At 46.8% G+C, this 23,382-nt stretch overlaps 1 long non-coding RNA gene across 1 annotated transcript in view; it reads left to right on the top strand.

Annotated features, from left to right (window-relative positions):
- Positions 1-1,985: 1,985 nt before the first annotated feature.
- Positions 1,986-23,382, top strand: part of LOC140214333 (uncharacterized) — a 44,428-nt gene continuing 23,031 nt past the window's right edge. Inside the window, exons 1-3 of the long non-coding RNA XR_011891290.1 lie at positions 1,986-2,115; positions 2,612-2,716; positions 11,865-12,071. This is a non-coding gene — a long non-coding RNA (uncharacterized lncRNA). The remainder of the gene's footprint in view (positions 2,116-2,611; positions 2,717-11,864; positions 12,072-23,382) is intronic.

The raw sequence follows: 23,382 nt of genomic DNA, 5'->3' as shown, positions 1-23,382 counted from the left end.
CTTCTGGAGCAGTACTTGAAAAAAAAAGAACAAAAAAACGTCACGATTACCAAAGCACCCCGCAATGAAAGAAAAACGGCCCTGTTGCCAGGTATTGCTGACCGCACACAGCCGGAATCTCTCACGCGCCGGCCGAACAAAAGTATCTTGCAAGTACGTAAATGAACCTACGCAACCACGTACACATACTTTCACGCTGTCAACACCTGAAACTTTGGTAATTACGCGCGTGCTTGAGTACACAGCGTGCTTGCGTCGTGTTTCAGCAACACGAACTCTCAACGTCGCGCGCTTTACGCATTAAATACGCCTTGAATAATGGTCCTTTTCTCTATTTCTTCCGCAATTCCAACACGAAATTCTAAAGGCCAGTTACCGACTGACGAAGAAAGATCTCGATTGAAAAAACAGCTCCGCAGGGCTCGAACGAACTTTTCTGCAGATTTCCTCCCGTAGCGTGTTAGCCGTCGTCTGCTACGGCAGGCCCACCATCTGCCCACCATCTGCCTTATCTCATCTCATCTGCCCACCTAACTTTCTGCCGCCCCCTGCTATGCTTCCCTTCCCTTGGAATCCACTCCGTAACCCTTAATGACCATTGGTTATCTTCCCTCCTCATTACATGTCGTGCCCATGCCCATTTCTTTTTCTTGATTTCAACTAAGATGTCATTTACCCGCGTTTGTTCCCTCACCCAATCTGCTCTTTTCTTATCCCTTAACGTTACACCTATCATTCTTCTTTCCATAGCTCGTTGCGTCGTCCTCAATTTCAGCAGAACCCTTTTCGCAAGCCTCCAGGTTTCTGCCCTATACCTGAGTACTGGTAACACACAGGTGTTATAAACTTTCCTCTTGAGGGATAGCGGCAACCTGCTGTTCATGATTTGAGAATGCCTGCCAAACGCACCCCAGCCCATTCTTATTCTTCTGGTTATTTCAGTCTCATGATCCGGATCCGTGGTCACTACCTGCCCTAAGTAGATGTATTCCCTTACCACTTCCAGTGCCTCGCTACCTATCGTAAACTGCTGTTCTCTTCCGAGACTGTTACCTAAGCAACTTGCGATTCGCTGATATTGCCTTGCTTAGTAACTCAGGCTCAGTAATGCATGCTCACTGACCTGGAGAGGGAAAGGCGAAAGGTGGGCCTGAAAATTTAACATAACAGTATAGTAGATCAAAGCACTACTGCTCCTTTTTTCTTGTTTTTTCTGGTATATATACTCACGAAAAGTAAGGTGTATGCTTAGGATACTCAGGAAATATCGTGGGTATAGCGTAGGGTTTCAGGCGTGGTTTATCGTGTGGAATCTCGGGGACAACGCCGTTCACGGTGATAGAGAACGCGCGCTCGACTAAGCTGTTTTCGAAATGTTTTTCGCAAACCACAGCAGTTGGTGCCGGCCTTCTGTCTGCTCTCCTGATCATTCTTGCCCATTCTGCTACTGCTTCGTATCAGTGGTGGAGTGAACAAGGATACCCGCCCTTTGTTCGAGCGGTAACCGCTTCGACACAATGGCACAAAGCAGGTCCCCTCCTTGCACTGTCTCTTCGGCATTTTTTCACCGCCGCCGCATAGTTCTTGTAATGACAGGCACACGAACACAGCAGCGACGCACTCACTCTTTGACAACACCAAGAACAAACACGCAACGCTGTAATAACACTGAAAACGCCAACATAGAAACCGACGCCACAGCTGCGAAGCTGATATGCGAAGCAGACGACACGCGCAGTCTGCACTCACCCGTGTGGCAGCGACCTCTGTCGGCCACCGTGGGCATTCATTGCAGGCGGCGCCACGCTACTCCATTGAAAAGAGCGGGTACACGGCATACTAGCCAGTACATTCTAGGCACTATAGCTCGGCGCCACCACCGCGCCTTCTCAAAAATCCCTAAACGATCCTGTCCCTAGGCACCTAGGATCGGGTCACGTGAGAGATTTTTTAGACGCACGCGACTTTATGAGTGAGCTGTGGAGTAGTGGTACCAAAGTTGTTCTGTATTCTATGGTGGTATGCTGTGTTGGCTGTGTTAACGTATTTACATACGTGGTGAGCGAGCAGGTAAACTCGCTTCCCTGCTGCTGTCGCTTACGAGCACCTTCAAAGGTAAACATGGATGAGCGCACGAATCAGCTTGCCTACGTCCGTTGCTTTCTTTGTTGATATTGTAGCGGCACGTTTGTACACACGAGAAAAAAAAGGAGCGGGTGAAGACTTTTTTTTTTGCTGTAGCGGCCTCGCTCCATCCAGTGCTTCAGTTCCGAGCCTTCTAAATAGACGTCTCCCGCCTTGTAACAATATGTCATGCGCGTAACTTTGCATCCGTGGTCGACATTGTAATAACACAAATACGGTATATTATACAGGTAGTCTGTCTGCCTTAATTTTGTCTGCTGTTTTTAGGACATCTATTACGAGCTACCCGGACAAACGCTACACATTCGAGAGTTTACAGTTAAAAGAAAATTTTTCCTTGTTGCGCGAGGAGCACATTTTTTCACTTTGCGACAGTTACGCGGTGAAGTGCTCAAGGCACACATCCCTGCATGGTTGTACCGTCATTAGTCTAATGTGTTTTACTGTGTTACTGCTGTCGTTACAGTTTCTGCTGTGAGTTGTGCCCGTCAAGATCTAGCCTATCTCTGCACCGTTGACAACAATTATCTGCAAGTGCTAATTGCTGCTGGTTGCCTCAGTCCAGAATCTGGTATGTATATCCACTTGCCCAAGGCATGCTGATGCTTCTAATACTTGAGCTGCTCCAGTAAAGGAAGATTGAATGAAATGTTGTTTGAGTGATGTGTGACACCCTATCACTGTTGTGCTATACAGGTGGCAAGGCATATTCAGATCTAGGCCAGTAAGGCCGACCAATTATCTGTTGGAAGTTCCCACAGTGCATTAAATGCGAATATAAAATTGACTAGGCCAGAACTCTTATAATTCTGTGCCTGATGCCATCACAAAAGAAACAGACGAATCCAGAAAATTTGTGTAGAGCTGTCCCAAGACAATTAATCATACAGAAATAATTATGTTGTTAACTGTGACTGAACATCCGCAGCTGTGAGTAATTTTTTTGTGGGAATACTGTTGCTTTTCAACGTATTTTCTGTCAGGTGCACTATCACTTGCCAGTTGCATCCTCAGTGCCTGACTCATTGTCATAAGACTGTCTATCTGTACAGTGCAGTTGCTGCGCCACAAGCAATGTCAGTGAGTGGTGGCGAAAGTGTTAGTATAGATTAGGTCTCGTACATAGGGAATGCCAGTCGGCCGCAACAATTGCTTAAATTGTTTCAGCATCAAAAATAGCTCTGCATGCCTGCAGGTATACATAGATGTTTCAGTGTTTGTCTGAGTTGCGATCGGCAACCGTTTGTATAGTGTTCTTATGGTGGTATATTATTGAAACTTTGTTACTTGCTCTGGGCTTTATGTGTAGCAGTGTGGTGTACTCTTCATTTCATACTGACATAGACATGTGGCTGCGATGAAATCTTTTGAAGTGAATTTCTTTGGCTCTTTTGACCATTTTTGTTGTTGGAGGTTGGACTCTGCAAGGAAAACATTCGTTTGCTCTTTCTTATTCTTTCATTTGCTTGCTCTTTTGTTTATTCATCATTTCATTCCTTTAGGCTATTCCCTTACATTGACAGTCATCATATGTGGTCCCTGCACATTTTCTTCACACAAGTTCATGCTCTAATTAGCCAGCAATCTTACCAACAAGAGTGTAGGGCTTGCATTCTTGCTGATAACATTGCACACCTTTTATAAAGTTTTGTCACACCTCCATTACTACAGGAACCCATTTCTCGAGGAGTTGTACATCATTGTTCACAACCTACAAGAAGGTTGAGCATTGTCATTGCCTCGCATGCGCCATCATCGTATTATGGCAGATGTGCTAAACATAAATATAATTATGGGGTTGTATGTGTAAAAACTACAATCAGATTATGAAGCATGCTGTAGTGGCAGACTACGGATTTGGACACCTTCGTGTTCTTTAAAGGGTCCCTGAAATGGTTCAGGACCTGCTGTGGTTGCGTAGTGGCTATAGGAGCTATGCACATGACGTCAGACGCAAGGGGCGCTAGCGTCGGTCGAGCCGTCCGCCATTGCTGCGGTCTCGCCAGCTCCGTCTGGCTGCGTCCAGTGTGGTGTTGTGTTGCTCGCTGTGAGACACGGAGTTGCGGCGCCTGTGCCTTCTTCCTACGCTTTCAGCGTAATCCATGTGAGCGGTGCTGTGAATTCTGCCAAAATGAGTTTAAGTGCCTACACACGCGAGCTTTCCGAGGAAGACAGATCTCGGTACCTGCAAAAGCTGTGCCTTTGCGACGGCGTCGACCCGCTTGATCTCCGAGGTGAAGAAGTTCGGCGCGATGCTGATCTCTAACCGCGCGTCGACTTCACGGATATAAAAGACTACCTTGTTCATGCAACAAGCTTCGTAACAAGGGAGCAGTTCAAGGCATACAAGGCAATGGAGGCCCATAATTATCTGACGAGCGGTTGGGTCCAGCAGCCGTGCCTGAAAGTGCTATCTGACGGCCGCGTCGTCATCGTTTGCCAGGTAAGTTAGTGCGATTCGCAGACGTGTTTGTGTACGCTTGCGAAATGCTTGAATGATGCGCAGAAAGGAACGTACACGGTCATCCACTCTTAGCTAGAACACGCGAGCATTTGGCCGTGTTCTTCAGAGGGCCAGTGCGTCCATCGGAGACGCACAACTAAGCTAAGTGGAAGACGAAGAGAAGCACGAGCTTCGGGTCTGTATGCCTGTACCGCATTGCTGTGATGAGCGGCCGTGTAGGACGCACTGAGCTTCTGAATATTACGGCAATGAGCCGAGCTCCTGTTTTGCATCTCCACACTCTGAGAGAAGGTGCCTGTTTTCTTCCTCCAACTGTCCGATGTGAGCCATTGTCAGTTTGGTCACATGACTGAAGTCAGCCTTCCCTGAAAAGATGCACCTATGTGTGATCCTAGAACCAGGAATTTCTTCTAGACAAAATGCATTTCTTTCCACTGCTTAAACCCACACAACTACTGGTGATAAGCACTCTGGGACATACCTGTATTTTTACAGACTTCGACAGGAACCTGTGGCTGTTCTGGTTCTTGACCATCAGCAGATGAAAGTGCGTCTTCTGTAATCACTATGTCATCTTCAACTGTTGTATTTGGGCTCACTTGGCATTCTTTCAGAGGGCAGGCTCTTCTTTCTGAGCGTCTTTGCTTTCTCCTGTATCTGAAAATAAACGTGGCCCATTCCTGCTGAAGGCATAACGAACTTCAGCATACACACTTACCTAGCACTTGAAAAAGTAAGGGCATTTACCGGGATGCCAAACCTTCAGTGTCCACACTTTTTCCATGTCCTAAATGAAGTGATGGTGCCTAGTCTGGGTCTGCGTCGGCCATTGCATATGCTGGTCGACCTGCAAAAAATAAAACCATCAACCTTTCAAAAAATGAATGTCAAACTGTTTCTTGTGTGATGTGGATTTACATGCACAGCGCAATAGTGGGCTCTAGGCTTTCACTAGAAATTCTTTATCAAGGTTTTTGTTTTACTTTTGGCGCAGAACACTCGTTTTGCGCCTCGTATTTTCGGAAATATAGCTGCATAGAACGCGAGACCCACAGATCACCAGTAGAGCTGTTTTAGTGGCTCGTCAACAGCAGCTGATTGAGAATGACGTACGCTTTTAAACGGAATGCGTTTTCTTTTCCAGCTTGCATATGTACGCACAGCACTGTTCAAATAATAATTTTGTAGTACCCGCTACCTTTGCTTGAGCTTATTTTCTTCTGGCAACAAAGTACAAAACAGAACGATCATTCCAGCCCAGAAAACTGCAGTAAAGGCTCACTGTGCTGCGTTGAGGCGGTCGCGCGAATGTTGAGACATTCGCTGACCCTAGAACCACCAACACGACGCTGCCGCTACGCTGGGCATCATTAAAAGTATACTAAATTTGAAATAACGCTCGTTCTGAGATATTAGCGCTTACCTGAAATGAAGTGCTTGCCGCACACTCAGTAATGGTTTGCTGAGTTGTCCAAGTTCTTGCGGTTGATTTGACGAAGCCACTCTGCTCTCCTTCGAGCAGTCGTCTCTTCGGTTTTCTTACATTGGTTTTTCACAACCTTGGGTAGTGAAAAAAAGCCGACCTGCGCGACATTTTCGTCGCCGCGCTTCTTTTTTGTGTGGTTCTTGCAACCAAACAACGCAGTTCACCATTCTTGCGTATGCAGCAGGTCGACGCTGCAGAAACGGGAAATATGCATAGCTAGTATTTACACTCGCTGCAAAAGACACGACCGCACTGCGAACACGTTGCTGAGACCGTTGGCAGATGCTGGCACACTTGAACGACGAGTCACTGCCGAGGTGAACTCGCAAATCGGAAAACATGGCTTCTTTACACGACCTACCCGAGCGGAAAGGCCGCACGGACCGCAGGCATGGCGAACAAGCCGGAACGACGCTGGCGCCCTCTGGAGGATCAGTCCCAGTGCATACCTCCTATAGTGTTGGGCTGCTACACATTAGGTCATGGGATTGAATCCCCACCATGGTGGCCACATTTCAATGGTATCGAAATTCGAAAACACCCGTGTTTTAGGTGCATGTTAAAGAACCCCAGGTGTTCCATATTTCTGTAGTTGCCCACTGCAGTGTGGCTTGTAATCGGATTGCGGTTTTGGGACATAAAAACATTTTTTTAAACAGTTCGAACAAGTTTTGTGGATGCATAGGGTACAGTAAACATTCGCACCAGAATTGAAGCATCTCATATTAAGAGAGCTACGGACAATTACAAGTTACCTTCCTCCATAGCCATACATTTTCTCCTAAACTCATTCGCACAGTGATTGGGCTTAAGTTCCACCTTCACTGGCTCTCTTCACTGTCTAGTTCAGTTACCTTGGAGCCAATGTGCGAAGCCTCTACAACCTCTCAACCAGCCACCTGGCAGTTGATCCTAAGCGCGAGCTATCGAATCAATGTGCATTGCGAGCATTCTGTAGCAGTGCCAAGTGTGTCCAATATTCCGGTAACCACAGGTGAGCTGGATGCTTTGACGGGTGGGTGAAAGCGTAAACTAAAGCCCCTCCCCATACTATTGCCGGGATGAAGGAGCCTTAGCGTAGACGTACGTGAGTGGCCTGACCAGTCTACGTGGTCCAGGCACCTGGTGGGGCAGAGCTTAACCAGCCAAACAAAGAGCTAATATTGCTGTAACCAAGCCTAAAAATTTTTAAACATTTAGAAAAACATGGTCACGACTACATTCCTACCAAAAAAAATTACACGGGCAGGAAAATACAATACACAGATGTAAAATACAGATGTAATTTTAGTGTCCATGATTATGAGCGCACATTGTATGCACTAAGCTAGTCAGCTCGAAATGGCCAGACCTCGAGGGGCCCTTTAATGCAAAAGTGGGAGAAAATTGGGTGGAGGAACGGATAACTGGCAACTATGTCATGAACTCTAGAATTGTCATAAGAAGCCAACGAACACTGACACCAAGGACAACATAGCGGAAATTACTGGTGTTTAGTAAACGAAATAAAGAAACGATAAATTGATGGAACTTAAAGTGGATGAGAAAACAACTTGCCGCAGGTGGGGAACGATCCCACAACGTTCCGTCTCCCCCAGCGAGACAGAGGCTGTTCTTGTTGAGATTATCACAGGGAAGAAAAATAGAGATAGCATATTCCTGCTGAATGTGTACAGCACACCCAAGCAAAAGAAAATTAGATTCATTACTTTATTCTGCAGAGCACTCAAAGCCGCAGATGGGAGACCTCTCATCATTATGGGAGACTTCAACACGGCTCACGAGGAATGGGGATATACATACAGGGACCCCAAAGGTAGACGAATATGGGAAGATATAGAAACGCTAGGGCTTACTGTACATACTGACCCATGCGTCCCTACGCGCACAGGCAACAGTATAATCAGGGACACAGCACCCAACCTCACGATAAGCCATATGGCGGGAACAGTAACATGGAAAAGCACAGGACAAAATCTAGGCAGCGACCACTTTATTATTTCGCTCACGCTAGGAAAAGGCGTCAAAACGCGCCTCACCAAACAACCAAAATTAACGGAGTGGAATAAATTCTGAGAGATAAGAAAGGAGGCCTCACTGCCGGATGATATCTACAATATTGACGAGTGGACACAGCTCCTTAAAACGCACATAGGGGAAGCAACTACAACTGTAGAGGATGAGGACGCACCGCCAGCACTAGACAGCAAACTGCTGAACATGTGGAGCAGAAAGAGTAACCTGGAGAAAAGACTCAAAGCACAAAGATGAAACAGGAATATCCGGCGCGAACTAGCCAGACTCAACAAAGAAATAGAAACATATGCGATTAAGCTCAACGAGCAGAATTAGTACAGCAAGTGCGATGAGATGGAAGCCAATATGAGTCTCTCCAAAACCTGGAGCCTTCTCAGACATCTAATCGACCCTAGTAAATAAAAAACGCAAGCTAGTACAAACCAGGTGAGCGCAAGGCATGGCTTTGTTGGCAGAGATGACGACCTCATTAGCGAGCTCCAAGAGAGATATCTTGGAAAAGCAGAGAGCGAGGTGTTTAAGGACTACGAGGGACCTCCCAATCCAGATGTCGATGCCCCCATCACCACGACAGAGGTTAGAGCAGAGATTAATAACCTCAGAAAGAAATCGGCCCCCGGTCCAGACGGGATAACAAACACAGCTCTCCATCATTGCATTAACCAAATTCATGAACCAGGTGTGGGAGAAAGAACTCCCAAAAACATGGAAATAGGCGGACGTAGTCGTTATTCCCAAGCCAGGCAAAGCACCCGGCTTGAACAACATGCCACCGATTTCTCTCACCTCGTGTGTAGGGAAATTGACGGAGCATGTTGTTCAAACGAGACTGACCAGGTATATGGAGGAGAATGATCTCTGGCCACATGAAATGGTTGCATTCAGGCCAGGGCTCAGTACACAAGATGTCATGCTCAGACTTAAGCATGATATCCTAGACCGATACGACTCAACTGACACCAGGGCAATCCTAGGCCTCGATCTCACCAAGGCATTTGACAACGTTAGCCATAAGGCTATTTTGGTAGGCCTCGAAGAGGTAGGTGTGGGACACAGGGTATATGCATATGTCGAAGGGTATATGCATATGTCGCAGAGGGAGGCGAATATAAAATTTCTGTATGTAAAATCTCCTCCCATCACCTTGGGAGCAAGGGGACCTCGCAATGGTCGGTGCTATCACCCTTCCTATTCTACATAGCGATGAGGGGTCTCCCGGCGGAACTTAATAAGATTAAATCGATTAAATTTAGCTTGTACGCGGATGATATCACATCTGAGTTAACAGTGGGAGTGACGCAGCCATCAAACTTAAGCTACAGATAGTGGCGAATATGGTGGAATAGTATGCGGCCAGCAGAGGCTTGGCGTGCTCGCCACAGAAATTGGAGCTGTTAATCATTGTGCCAAGACATGAAAGGGGACACGCTGGGAGCAGCAGACCCATCAATGTTTTCGTAAATGGAAATGAGGTTCCCAAGGTGGAGGAAATCGGAATTCTGGGCATGTATATCCAGAGAAATGGATGCAACCTCATGACGATCAAAAAACTAGAAGGATACGCGGCGCAGGTCACGAGGATCTTTAGGAGAATTTCACTCAAAGGCAGGGGCCTCAAAGAGAACAGCCTCCTCAGACTCATGCAAGCCTTCATTACCAGCCATATAGCGTATGCCACACCGTATATTGTGTTTAAACGAGAAGAAAAGGAGAAAATAGATGTGATCATCGGGAAGAGCATTAAGAGAGCCCTAGGGCTCCCAGACTCAACCTCGACAGACCTCCTCCTCAAAACGGGAGTTCACAACACGCTAGTTCAGCTCACTGAGGCAGTACGAGTGTCTCAGTTGGAAAGATTAGGCCAGTCTGAAACAGGGAGAAAAATCATGGAATGGGTAGGAATCCAATGCGACAGGGGTGCCCCGACTGACAAGAAAGACATTCCGTTGGACGTGCATAAACGCTTCCGAATCACCCCCCTACCTAAAAATATGCATCCTGTCTACAACTAAGAGAGGAGAGCTCACAGGGCTAAGGCTCTAGTAAATAAACTTACGAACACACCGGCGCATAAAGTAGCATACGTGGACGCCGCTTGCGGCAGAAACGGGGCTGCGGTGTCAATGGTAGTTGATGGCGACGAGTGCGTTAAGATAGCGTGCTCCACGTGCACGAGGGACGCCTGTACAGCCGAGGAAGTTGCAGTAGCACTCGCTTGTGCGGGTACAAAAGCGGGAGTAATATTATGCGATAACAAATTAGCTATCCGAAATTTTAACAAAAGGAGAATCTCGGAAGAAGCCCTCCACATTCTACTCAAAAACCCTCCCAGGAGGGACATAACTTTTATTTGGGTACTGGCCCATAAAGAAGTCCCAGGCAACGAAGCCGCTCACGAGGTCGCCCAAGCACTCTACCACCGGGCAACTCTAGAGCAACCAGTTCCAGGGATAAAAGATAGCATCATCACGTACAGAGAAATTGTCAAATATTACAAAGCTGAAAGAAGAATCTTGTCGCCTCCGCATCGGTCTCTCTCTCTGGAGGACGCTCGCATTTGGCGACGCTTCCAGGGAAACAATTATACATCACCACATTTGATCTACTTAACACAGACGAGGGACTATAACGATGCCCTCTGCAAAATTTGTAAGCAGAAAGGTACGCTAGACCATATAATATGGGAGTGTGCTGGCTCCCCAGGGGCCAAGGAAAACATTGACAGTAGAGAAGCCTGGGAGGCCTTGCTCCAGAGCGAGGCTGAAGACGACCAGCGTCGAGCAATCCGTCTGGCCGTCGAGGCCGTGAATACACACCGTCCTCGCCACGTGGGGACTGCTTCGTCCTCCCCCCTACCTACGCGTAGGTTAAGAGGCGGGCACCTCAGCTCGGTGGAATAATAAAGTTTTCAATCAATCACTGGGGGAGGCTGCTCAGGGTCATTGAACAATGGCACATACCCAGTGACCCTACTTAGCATCAAAGAAGTTTGTTGAATAGCAGCACATACCAATTGTTACATGCCCAGAAGCCCAAGTTGGGCCGGCAGTTTGTTTTGAACCCAGTTGCCAGGGGCAGCACAGCAACTAAATTCTCTACCCATTTGACCGTAGACTACACACTGACCCAAGTTGGCAGGAAAGAGGTTATGTGTGGTTATACATACATACGTACAGACCTACTGCTAAGTGGGTAAAGTTCTTAAAGAATGCTGTTGCATCAAAAATGAACTTGGCGCCAGCAATGTAATGTGTAGGGCAGGTAACTGACGCCCTATCAGGGTTACTGAATTGGTACCAATGGAACTGACGTGCAATTGTGGACAGCAGACAGGTAGTGTAATAAAATAGAAAATTTGCGAGCACGGGATGGTATCAGCTGGCACAGGACGTGGGGTGATTGGAGATCCTACAGTTGACATTAAATAGGCTGATTGCAATGAGCTTAGGATTTTGCACAACTTCTCATTAGTAGGACTACACCAATAGCTTTAAAAAGCATGAGATGAAAAAGTGTCTCAAATAGGTTCTGCTATTGTAAGCCTTCCACAAAAAAGAGGTTGCCGTGCTTTCGAGTACTCAATGTGGATTGTCCTTTGCAGCCCTTTAGGAATACTGAACCGGAAGGGTTATTTTGTGTTCCTTGGCTATGCCCCTGTATTTATCCTATTCTATTTACTTCTTGTTCTTGATGCTGCAACAGGACTGCAATCGCCTCACTTATTTTCTGCAGGCCTCACAAATGCGATGAGCCTAGCTGAAAGCATCACTGCCAAAATGGCACACCACGCCCCTTCAAAGGTCGTTGGTCAGGTCGACGTTGCCATGCAGTGCAGCTTGCCTCTAGCTGACAAGTCTGTCGGCTGCTCGTTGAAACCAGGGAGCAAGTCTAGGAGCGTGCAGACTACGGAGGCTGTGGAACAGTTAAGCTCCACCTCAGGTGGGCAGTGGCCGACACTTCTCTTACATTTGCTTGCTTGTGTGTGTGTGGTAGATGGCCAAGTCTGCCTAGCTTGGCATAACTTGCTGAAGCGTGTGCGACATTCTGCTGCTGATGACAAATTAACAAGTTTTTTATTCTTGTCTGTATACTGATTGAGGCAAAATGCAAAAATAATGCTCTGTATAGCATTAAAGCACCTTAGATGGCAGAGCCTAATCTAGAGCCGTCTTGTCCTGGTGTTGTTGTAGCCCTTACATTGCTCTAGGATAATGTTACACCCAGTGAGTCTCTTAGTTATGTATAAATTGGTGTATGAGTGTAAGAACATGAATATAGATCACTAGAGATGTAAGTTGACCCCTGGGTTTTATGTGAATAAAATTCCAACAAAATTCTTTAATGCAGTGAACTATAAAACATACATTGTTTTATCAATATGCTCATTCATTGAGGGAGGTGAATACTGCACGGGAACTGTAAGGATTCTTGTCCTGGGACAAGCTTTGGTCACAACATCCCAGAGCACATCATTGGCTATGACTAAGCGGGCCTAGGTGTGTCCAACACTGCCATCAGGCAATGAGCAGCATGCACTGGGCTCCTGAGTTGCACACCAGCAATCACTTCAGACGACCTGTACTTGTCTTGAGGTAAATGCTGGCTATGCGCTAGTTTGGTCCTCTCCCTTCGATAGCAGCTTCGGGTTTTTTGTGCCAGGTTTACAGACTGCAGTGGCCGAAAGGACCTCTTTTGTACCACTTGTTTGTGCCAGTGGATAGTTATTCTTCCTCAGCAATCTTGTTACAATGGGCTATCCACCTTTGCTGATGTGAAAAGTGAAGCCTTTTCCTTCTGAAAAATGAGGCACTAGTGAGCAATTCAAATGCCTTTGCAATGAATTGAATCTGCTGTCGTCAGGAGAACTCGTGCACGGTTCTCACAAAAGAATTCTATCACAGTGTCTTCAAGTTCACTGTCAACAGGGTAGCCATTGCACAACAAAGCCTCCGGTGAAAATCGACAGTCGCTCTGTTTTACTTTCTATTCATAGAAACCAAACGGCGCACTGCCACAATCTTGTTTTGCACTTCCACCCATTTTACCACATTGTTTTCAAATGCACTTATAAAGCCCTGACATGTTATTTTTGCACAACGTGTGTTTGGACAAAGTTTACAAATGTGGCATGTTTGCCACAATAATGACAAAAACGATGACGCTTTCTCCACTTTGACAACTACAAAAAAGAAAACTTTATTTTGTTTCACAGTATACTACATGGCATACACAGGAAGATTGTGCTAGTTATTTTGTGACAACTGACCAAAGCCCAACCTCTCCTTGGTAATTCAGGTGCATGCGGTTGCAGCGTAAGATTTTCAAAATGGTTTACAAGATGTTTATTGACACAAAATGGAATTCGAATATGTTCTTTTTCACAGCATAATAATGATACAATCTCCGACCGATTTTTTTGGACACCCTATTTTCTGGGCCTGCCGGAATATTTTAACTCTGCAATATTATTGCCAACGTGCTCCATATAGTTATGTATAATAACAATGAAAATTAGAATGTTTTGAACTGTTCTTGTTTAATTTTTCTGAATTTTTCTCATGATTGCAAATTCAAAGCTACCGAAAATGCAAACAACATCGCTGTCATGTTGTTTTCCCGCAGTCTGAAAGCAGCGTTGCACAAATCTCACATGCCTATTCAGAGCTACCATTTCATATACAGCCTCGATAGGTCCCGCTTGATGCACTCTCCTGCAAGCCTTTGTGCTGTCATTGCTGTCAGCACTCGTAAGTCGCATATGGCCAGTGGTACTCTTTGTATCGCCTCTCATGTGCATTGTGGTTTTCCTCAGCTGCATACTGTGATGCTAGGCTTAGCCGCTTCAACGACCGTTTGTCTTCAGTCGTTTTATTGCCATTTGTTAACAATGGTGCCGATACTGCCTTCGTTGTCTACGGCCAACTCGATAAAGGCTTTGATGTGAGAAAATCATAGCATATTGACAATGGAAAAGAAGGCCACCATTATCAGGAAAATGCAAAGTGACCTGTTGCAATGGGACGTCGCAAAAGAATGAGAAATCTCGAAGCAGACAATATCAGACTACGTAAACAACACAGTGAACATTTTGGAAGTCGCTGAGACATCTCCTGGATCACGACAGAAGAATGTCAGCCAAGGTGCCCTCCCAAAGCTTGAAGCTATTTTGATGTCACTGAAAGCCATAATCACCATGCAAGTGCTGGTGTCTGGCGATGTTTTAAATCAAAAGGCAGAAACCGTAGCACTTCAGATGAGCATTGAGGGTTTTCACCTTACTGATGGCTGGGTCCAAAATGTTAAGGGGCCCCTCACCAGATGTGGTCATCTTGAGCTGACAAGCGCCGTCTAAACAATGCGCACTAGCGATTGTTTCTGCTAAGTATTACATCGCTATGTGCCGCAGAAAGAGCTGAAATTTCAAACAGAATGCCGTTTGCCCTTCTCGCGGGCTTCGCGCTCCCAGCTGGAGAGTTGACGCATGTCTCACAAGTGCGCCTACGTGCATCGCACTGCTGTAACATTGCTCATAGTGACACGCAACTCTGTCTGGTCCACGGCAAATTCATCAGAGAAAGGCGGTCGAGACAAAGAGAGGCCGGCGAGCGAGTTAGTGCCAGCACTCAAGCAGGGCAACTCTGATGCGGCACATGGAGCACTCAACTGTGCTCAGGACGAAAAGGTGCCAGCGAGCGGGAACAGCAGGTTGGAGGGGCTAGTAGGCAGCTGCTCTACACGCGCCTCAAAGAATTGAGGAAACCCGAAAGTGGCATGGCGAGGACTAGGGGGGTACACATCCAGGCGGTCGATGTGACAAAAGGGCTGTCCAAAGAAGGGATTGCTCCTGGTGGCCGAAAGCAGAGGGTACGTACCTCATGCTGTAGGTGTTATCCACGTCGATGGACATTAAGCACGTGGCCAGGGGATCAAGCAGGAACGACGGCCGTAAAGGGGCCTGCATTTATGACATGCTGAAACAGAGTTGGGTGGTAGTTATGTGGAAGTGGGTTTGCACGAGGCTCACCGTACGAACGACGGTCTGGGAAGGGCATGGCGCTCCTCCACTCCACAACGCACAAAGGCGCTTAGGCAGGGTTCATCGACTCTAACATGGCGCAGACAAGGCTCCAGAGTGAGATTGCCAACAAGCACGGGTTTATTCAACCAAGATACAGCACAGTGTGACAGTCACTGCGCTTATGGCCAAAGGCTCACCTGAAGACTGATGGAATTTGCATAGCTGCTGCGCTAAGACCAACTGGGAAGCGGTCCACCAAGCGCGAAAACGAGAAATTGTGGGAGCAACGGTCCTTGTAACTACCTCGTTGAGGGCCTGTGAGCATCTTCCATGGCAATGAAGCACTCAGTGGAAGAGAGCTCAGGTGGAGAGGGTGCCCGGGGACCGCCACTGGGGAGGCCGATTGGGGCGCGTCTTTGTGACACTAGCTTGCGTGGTTATTCGACCCTGGGAGGGAGAAGCACAGTTTGAGCAGAAAATTAGCTTCGGTGCGCTAGCTGTGTTGGCAATCTTGTGGTTAAGAGGGCAGTTCTTGGAAATCAAGCTAAACACAGTGCGGGAGCTGTGGGACAAGGCACGAGAAGGCACCTCAATCCCCACATCATGGAACGTGTGGGGAACAGATGTCAGCGACCAGCCGAATGGTACAAATCAAGTTAGCCCATGATTCCTACACATCTGCCCACTCGCCCTACATTGTGCGAATGGTGTGGCACATTCGGAGCCTGTCCCATGGCCATTAGAAATACAAGTGACAAAATTGCTACCACCCTTGATCCTCCCACCACCGCAGCGAAGAGAACGATCAACACTGGCGAAGCAGTGTTCGGAACCACAAACTGGTGAAGCAGTGTTCGGAACCACAAGCATGGGTACACCATGTCAACGACAGAGTCAAGGCCTCCTAAGACCATGCACAACCACAAAAAGGACACAAGCTGCTACAAACGCCATCGAACGAATGACTACGTTACCATTGAAAAAGATAGTTGCTAGCAGCCACGCCAGTTTTGAACAGACCCACGCAAACACTACTTCATCAAGGACCTCATAACCCTGACCAGGTCATATGTGACTGCACCGGTTTCTTGACCAAAGGCTCACCGTCATCGACCGGCAGAGCTCTTTTCTGCTAACTACACCGCAGAATCCGCTACTGCCAAAGGCACCCAATGACTCAATGTTAGACGTCTTAAGTCACGTTCAATCGAAAGTGCTGCGGCACTGTCATGATGTGCAGCAGATCATCACGCTGGTGCTTTAGCGGACACCTTCCTGGCGCCTAAGTCGAGAACAAGAATGACATGGACAACCGGCTATTCATGAACTGGTCCAAAAAGAGAAGGAAACAGGCCCCTCTGACGACTCTGCGATTTCTCGGACACTGCCACGGGATTCCTGGGCCTCCCTTCTAGCCTGGTGGGACGCCAGTAGCAACCATAGTCGTCGCTGCAGCAAGTGTGCCAGATTGTTGCAGACTCGGAAAGTGTCAAAGAGAGAACTTCGTAAGGACAATATGCTTAAAGGAGCCACCAATAAAATCTGGACAATGCCAATGACTTCCTCATCCACAGCTAACTGAACAACATCAAATAGAAGGAGCACTGTCATAATCGACCGACTCGTCCATTTCCTGGCATGTAGCAGCGTGTTGTGAACAGAAGTGTGACATATGTGCACAGGCCAGGCAAAACGGGGTTCCATTATAGCAGTCGCACCGAGCAAGCGTAACCTACGGTCACGCAGTCACTTCATTCCTTACAGGCCTGTTGGGCATTTCATCCTTTGTTTTCATCTTTTTACTGCTTCACACCATATGCCGTTTCAAGAAATTTATAATACAAAATGGTCAAATTGGTCGCCGTTCTCTGAACATACGGGACTTGCGAAATCGTCCTGTACGCATCACAGCTGCCGTCTGCACTGCAAAGCACCATCAATGCTGTGTTCGCTTGTCATCTCTACGGACTTAAGCATATGAGAGCCTACATAACATAATTTAATAACCCTGTTAATGACTGTTCATGTTATACCCTTGCAGTGAAGGATTGTAAATGCCGACAACACATAACTGTGCGAAATCGAATCGATGCTTGCCGCTAGTGATTAGCTGATATTCTTTATATTCTTCAGCTAACCGCTGGTATATTGACTCTCAATTGTTCTACTCAACAGTATTGTTCTACTCAACAGTAGTATCTACAAGTAAATGCTATCACGGTAAGAAGGTTATTGATATTTACTACTGGTTCAAACTACTCTGTTCATAATTCTCATAATTCAATCACCTTTTAAATGGCCTTTCACCTTATGTCCTTGAAGCTGTGATTTGCAAATAGTTGAGAAAATCAAAGTGAACATAATCACTAGTGAGCACCGCTGTTTCGACCACATCTGCAATATTAAATAGAGCAAAGTATTTGAAGAAACATGCCCATACATGTCGCAAAATGAATAAAGGATTGCTAACGCTGTCTTACCAAACAAACTGATTCGAGATAACTAGTGACTAATTCTTAGCATTTCATAATTATTAATTATCCTAATAAATTAATAATTAACAATGTCTGCGAGTCTTCGTGTTACTCTGTGTCACAGCTAGAGGGACATACTTCTGTTTTGTCTGCTTGTTATCACATCGTGCAGTCATTCCATACAGTAAATGAAATTATCTGCCATTTTTTGCCCGGTTCCAATGCACGACTGTGCTCTTTGATTCTCTTGTGTCTGCTTCATCGCTCGTGATTACGGCACTGACTTATACCATTGATCAGACATTCTCACGTGCACCATGCAAAATCATGTGCTGCGCAAAACAAGACAAAGAGCTTGCTCTCAGCTGAGCCACCGAGCAATCCTTCGAGTTGTGAACTCTTCGCAGGCAACTGAGCGCGATGAGACATTTGCCACGTTAGAACCGAGGTGAAAGGTTGCACAGACAAGGAACGTGCGGAGAAAAACATTTCACCAAAGGGAGCATAATGCTTTCGCATTCACCTATGTAAGCAGTCTTAAGTGCCTCGGTCTAATTGCCATTTCTATTTATTCAGCTTGTATGTATGTATTGTATTGTATGTCTCCTTCAGCTATACACATGTGCACACTCTGTCCTCTGTCAAGGTACAAGCACCAAGATGTCTAGTAACTGTACTGGCAGCCATTCAGAGCCGTTTTTATCACTGCTGTGGCAATTTGCGGCCTTCCTGACTGTTACATTTTCCCGGCTGTTACCGTATTTACTTGCAGAATGATCGCACTCGCGTAATGATTGCACCGCTTAATTTTGTAGTCAAAATTAAATTTTTTTCCCTTCCCGTGTAATGATCGCACCTCGAACTTGCTGCAGCAATATGTCATTTGCCAAATCTATCTAATGATCGCGCTTACCATCTGTTGAATGCTGTCGAATGCTACGCGAACAGCCCTTCAAGATATACCAAGCGGTCTGCACGCACCAAACATTCTTAAGCAGATGGTCCATTTTATTCCTTTCATCACTTTCCACACTTCCATGAGAAAAAAATCTACAGCTAAACTTGCCTTGGCTTTATTATTATTATTATTGTTACAAAAACTGCACCTTTCAATTCTTCTTGTCTGCACTAGTAATAGACCCTTGAAGAGGTAAATGACCCTTGAAGAGGTAAATCGCGAGCGGCAACGATGGTAGCCACGTTTACACTGATACGTTAGAAGCGTACCCTATTCATACGCCGACATTTGTAACACAGCTAAGATATTCGCCCACCCTTAGCGGAAATGTGCCATATTAGGATAGTAGTGAAGACAAATGCCCCAATTTCCACTGCACACCCGCCATGTGTTTCTATGTCATTTTCAGCTAAGCATGTTTCTGTCCCCTCAAAGTGGACATGGCTGCGTTATTGCCACAGACTTGCCGATATTAACCATACTATTTATTACTGATACGAAAGAAACTGTTTCAATGCACGTAATGTACTCGTAAAAAGACAAAAAATCTCATTCGGCGCATTCTGCTTGCTCTGCCGGCCTCCATTTTTGTTTTGGTAGCCCGCACTGTTACAACGGCAGCCGCCTGTTTGTTGACCTGTTGTCATCCCGCAGCAAATTCGGGATAAAAATTTTTTTCTTTTTGCAGGATATTTAACCCGCGTAATGATCGCACCCCTGAATCTGTAGCAATTTTTTTTACAGAATAGTGCTATCATTATTCAAATAGATAGGGTACTTTTTTCTTCTTTTCTGGCTCTTGAAAATTGTATCTGGGGGTTTTACTGTATTACAGCAAAGTAAAAAAAAACTAGCCATTTCGTTTTATCTGATAAAGGTAACAGAACTGGAACTAGGATTCTATATGCTTCTGCAATAAGCTGCGTGGCATTCTGGCACATTGGGGAAATAACTCCTAAACTGTGAACATTGAAATGCATAAAAATTCTGCTGTCATTACAAGGAAGGGGGGTGGGGGCAGAGATGAAATCAGACTATCAAAGGGACCAACAACCAATATTTATGGTACCAAATTTTTCTTTTTCGCAACAATGAGTTTCCTGCTGAGAGGGTTGAACACTGTAATGGTGACACGGAAAATGTTGTGGGGCATTTTTTATCAGAATTCTTATATCTGATGTTGTGATTGTGTTTGTCAATTCCTATGTTGTGCGGGGATCCCTTCCCGTGCCCCGTCCCCCAGCTCGCGCATTGTGCTTAGTGCGATCTCCAGGAACTGCTGCCGTAATGGCAACATAGCGGACACGGCTAGCGCACTGGAGCTGATATCCTGCGCAAACCGTGCTTTCCCCTCCTGGGGTCGAATCACTGCGCAAGCAAGGGTGACTGGGACGTGCCCCGATTGGCCTCACGAATGGCAGCTCCCGGGTGCCCTCTTCACCCAAGCTCTCTTCTTCTGAGCACTTCATCGCCGCAGAAGATGCTCAAAGGCCCGCAACGAGGTGGCTACGTGGGACCTTTCTTCCCGCAACTTCTCATTTTTGCACTTGGTCGACCGCTTCTTGGTTAGCCCGAGCCATGGACCAAGAAACATTTAGGAGTGGAAACTGTATTCTTTGTGGCTACCAGATAAGGTCACAAGCCCACGGAGCAACTATCATGCTGTGGGCCTAGAAAAAATAACCGTCATTTTGGTTGCCAGTGCAACCAGTCGCATGTGTTGCTTGCGTTTGGCCACGCGCCTGGCACTAGTTCTACTGAGGGCAGTCACCTGCGCTTCTTTAGCGCTGGTAACCTGCACAGCAATTGGTGCTATGCTTCAACCATTTGAGCACAGTAAAAAAATAAAATGCATTCCTTTCGATCACCCTTCAATTATTTGATCTGTAGCTTCCGGTTGTACACAGCGCTCTTATTTGACATCCAAGCAACGACTTTGATTGAATTAGTGTAACCACGTCTGTCATTCGTCGAAGGAAAACATGCCTTCAATTTCTTCGATTATATGACCAAGCTAATTTTGCTCAGGTTTATGGGCCTTACACGCTGTGGGAACATTGCTGATGTTCACCACCTCTGATGTACCTGGCTTGTCATACACACTGATTTTTGATCTTTTAACCGTAGCATGACTGATATTTGATGATGCTTCCTGGTGAGTCCGCTTCTTTTTCGGAGATGTTAAAGATGCCGGAGATGGAAGAAAGATGCAAGGAACAGCCTCTGGACACAGTCAAGTTTCTTTTGGGTAGTGCAGGGGGATTACCTCGCCTCTCAGCTCACCGTAGTATTTATCCCGTCTCATCACATTGCTCGTGAAGTGCTTGTTGCGGGCGTAATATCTCAATGTGAGCTGATGGCCATCCCCAGGAATAACCGGAGCCCGTGCTTCCAGTCATTTATCATATCTGAAACTTGGTACACAAACAATTCTGTTCCGTTTACTCAAATAGGCTTCAAAAGCTTTGTCCTAAATTGCTCCAAACGCAGGAGAGGCGGTGTGCTGTTGTTGACTCAAGCTGGACTAAATGGGAATATTGTTGAATTTTCTGTTTGAAATGCTGGCTTTGAGGTTCTGAGTGTGCACAGTCGGTCCAATATTTTTTCTGTTGTCTACTGCCTGTCCGTTGCCGATATTAATGCTTTTTGTGTTTTCTTGGAGAATTTTTTTTATTTCGTTCGGGCCAACAAATACAGCCAACAACTGATTTTTCGGACCCTCTAGGGAATGTAAAAATGTACGAAAATTCAGGCAGTCTGAAAAAATGAATGCATGCAAAAAAGCGCACCTTTTCTCTTTTTTTCTTGGATCTAGAGGTAAAGGGCGAAGTACCAGGCTTCTGAAACCCTGCCAAAGCATCAGTGAAGTGGCTATAAAAAGAGGCGTTCAAAAATTTTGTATGCAGCCGACTGCCGGTTTATTATGTACATGTGCATCGTCGGGAAGCCGGTGTTATTGCTGCAGTGGCTTGAAGAACTTGTTGATTGTTATTTGGACGGCGTTCCGGTTGCATGCAATCATATTCACCTCGATCTGAGCAAGGGTCATGTCAGCATGACCCTTGCTCAGATTCTTGCTGCTGATTGACCGATGAAAGAAGCTCAGATTCTTGCTGCTGATTGACCGATGAAAGAGTCAACAGTGCTCGCATCAACTAGGCGCTTGTATGCGGCGCAGGCATTGGCTCCTCATTTTCAACATGGGAGTCTTCTGAATCCCCCACAACCTGACGGACTATTTCCCCGTCAGTCAGTTCAGCGTCAGCGTCGAAGCACCTTGGCCTAGCGTCACAGAGCACATTTGACACAACAGCACAACCACACAACACGCTAGCCAAAACGGGGCCTGCACAAACAAATGACATCGCGCCGTTGGAGGCGGAAGTGCGGTGATGAACATAGCCAGCGTGGCCAGACCAAATCGGTGTGTGACGGCTAGGTTCGACCAGTTGTGGTTCAAAGCAGTGATATGCTTCGGCTGCAAGTCGATTTCCTTCGCAAGGGCGCTGCGTGAGGAGCCAAAGGACCTTCCGTCGCGTCAAAAAGTCCGGAAAATTGTACGGTGGGGGGTTCGAGTGTCCGAAACTTCAGATGTCCTTATACATTGATTCTATGGGGCTCGTGGCGGTGCCGCGAAGACATCCGAAATATCAGGCGTGTCCGAAAATTTTGCCGTCCGAAAATTCAATCGTTGACTGTACATCCTTTTCCTCAATGGTGACCTTAACATTGATATGCTAAAAATTTCAAGGGCACAGAATGACTTGTCATCGCTACTGCAGTCACATGGTTTTGTAAACACTATTCAGAACTCTACTTGCATTACCTATTCATCAAGCACCTGTGGCGACACACTCTGCGCATATTTCTGCGCACATTCCATCTTATCATCTGGCCAAGCATAACACAGCTGCACCATAGAGAAAGGGATTGAATGGCTGCACGCTGGAGTACGTGGCCGATAAAGCATAGCGCCACCGCCGCGTCACCCGAGGTATGCGCCACCGACGGTGGCTATAAAAACAGGCTGCCTGGCTGAGAAAAGCCGCCTTCTACCATCCGCTACTGTGATGAACGTAGCTGTGGTATGCCCGCCCGCTGCCATCGTTCGTAGAATAAAGAAGCGTTACGTTTTTATGTTGGGATTCGTCCTTCGCTAGACGCGACGTCCCCACATCTGGTGACCCGGACAACGAACAACAACGCATCGCCATGGACGAACAAGACGCCCTTCAACGACAGCTGGAACTTCTCAACAGACAGCTTCACACGCAGCAAGAGGTGATCCAGAGGCAAGAGCAACAGCTTCAGGAACGGCACGACCAGCTCAATGGTTCCATGCAGCAGCATCCTGCCGGCTCCGCCGAAGACGCCACGACCCCGGCAGATGGCATCCCGCACGCTGCCCCGCACGGCGTCTGGCGTGTCGCTGTCAAGCTTCCGCCGTTTTGGGCCGACTCGCCCGAGGTATGGTTCGCCCAAGTCGAGGCCCAGTTCTCTCTTGCGCACATCACACAAGACCGGACCCGCTACGACTATGTCGTCGCCCACCTCGATGCCCGCTACGCCAGCGAGGTCCGGGATATCCTTGCCAATCCACCAACGGCCAACCTTTACGAACACCTCAAGACGGAACTCATTCGCAGCCTGTCACTCTCGGACGACCAGAAGGTGCGACAACTTCAGTCCGCAGAACTTGCCGAGCGCAAGCCTTCGCAGCTCCTCCGCCACATGCGTGCTCTCGCGGGCAACATGGAAGTCCAAGATTCCTTACTGCGAGCACTTTGGCTTCAACGACTT

The sequence above is a fragment of the Dermacentor andersoni genome, unplaced genomic scaffold, assembly GCF_023375885.2.
Source record: "Dermacentor andersoni unplaced genomic scaffold, qqDerAnde1_hic_scaffold ctg00000039.1, whole genome shotgun sequence".
Taxonomy (NCBI): Eukaryota; Metazoa; Arthropoda; class Arachnida; order Ixodida; family Ixodidae; genus Dermacentor; species Dermacentor andersoni.
Note: the sequence above shows the minus strand (reverse complement) of the source record. Positions and strands in the feature narration are given on the sequence as shown.